Source organism: Octopus bimaculoides, chromosome 1 (genome assembly GCF_001194135.2).
Source record: "Octopus bimaculoides isolate UCB-OBI-ISO-001 chromosome 1, ASM119413v2, whole genome shotgun sequence".
NCBI classification, from domain to species: Eukaryota; Metazoa; Mollusca; class Cephalopoda; order Octopoda; family Octopodidae; genus Octopus; species Octopus bimaculoides.
In genome coordinates this window covers 7,386,699-7,388,361 of record NC_068981.1, presented here as the reverse complement: position 1 = coordinate 7,388,361, position 1,663 = coordinate 7,386,699, and positions in this window count along the sequence as shown.

Below are 1,663 nucleotides of genomic sequence, written 5' to 3'. Positions count from 1 at the left end.
ACACACACACACACACACACACACACACACACACACACACACACACACACACACACACATTATTGTGAGAATGAGAGAATATATGCATGTATTTATGCATGTGTATCCGTATGAGCTAATGACTGTAGTGCTGGTGAATATTTAAATTACACGATAGCAGAAAAATTATAATTCACGAGATCAGTTGAACGGCAGATAAAATACCTTGTGTTAGACTCAATCTCTGTAACATAACTGAAATATCACCTGGGATCATCTCTTTTTTGACAAAATGGCTACCATCCAAGTATGGCTTCAGTTAACAGACGTTGATGCAACACACTGGCAGTAGTGCAGTATTCCTGATCTCGCATGCTGAGATCATCGTCCATGGTGACCCTACAAAAAAACAGATTTCCTGTTCTGCCAAGAAGTCCTCGCTGCTGCTTTATGCGTTTGTTTCTATAGATTGTTTTGGATCATCAAAATTACATTTCGTTGCAACAATATAATTAATATAAAACAGACAATATATCCTCTCACCTGGGTTTGCATACTCTTATCTGTGGAGTAAAAAACGCTTCTTTCTCATATGTTTTTAATTTTCCGTAGAGACATCAAATTGGTAACTGATTTCTACGATATATTTTCATATGTTAGGGTCCTAAACAACAAAAATGAGCCTGTTGTGTTTCAATTTGGTTTATTCTGTTCACTGTCCCAGAATGCCCCATTACCACATTACATCTGAAGGGAATGGGACGACTTCAGTTCAGGAGATTGTTTCCTAGTTTATAATGATCTACCTCTCTCGATTACTTTCGATGTCGTCCGGTACACTTTGCTTCGCGGTAATCAATTGCTGCTGCCAGGCTAGTCGGATATGTTATAAACTTGTCAGTATTTCAGTCAGAAGACTTTGTTCCATTTACGGTATGGATTTCATTTTAAATACTCAAATACGTTTTTATCAGAAGGCTGGTCTATTTCACTTTGCCTTTGATAAAATTTTCCCAAAATTCCTTCAAGAGACACCAGCGTAGTTTTTCATTTCGTATGCCTTCAGCAATGTCATCAACCACTCTAATTATTCTTTTCATAAATCTCAAAAGAAAAACTGGAGAGAAATTCTTTATTCTGTAGATATTGTTTCCTTTTAACAACCCCAAATATTTCTTCGGCTTTAAATTCAAAGCAACTTTCCAACACGAGAAAATATAATTTCCTCCTCCTCCTAATGAAATGTCCAGAAACACTGGACAGTTACAGTAATGATTCTTTCTGTAGGCTAAGTGTAAATGTCAGAATAGAGGTAGGGTACTGTGATTTACCATTACCAGGATTCAGTGTTCAAGAACAGTAAATACTAATTACACAATCTTATTGAAACGCTTTGATTATCTATTGAATTGGGACGGCTTAAATAAACTCTGTGTGTATGTGTATGTGTGTGTATTAAATAAAATGAGACTACAAAACCAAGGGTGTGTGGAATTTTCAGGACATTTATAAAGAGAAAGTTAGTTTTACAGCTGTTTCTGGGATATTAGGGATTTCTTGTCATCAGAGGGAAACGTAGAGATCAATATAGGGACTTATTCTGGAAAAGGATGAAAATAAGGAACATAGAGGGAAAAAGAAGAATGAAAGTAGAAATAAATAAATTTTATATATATATATATAT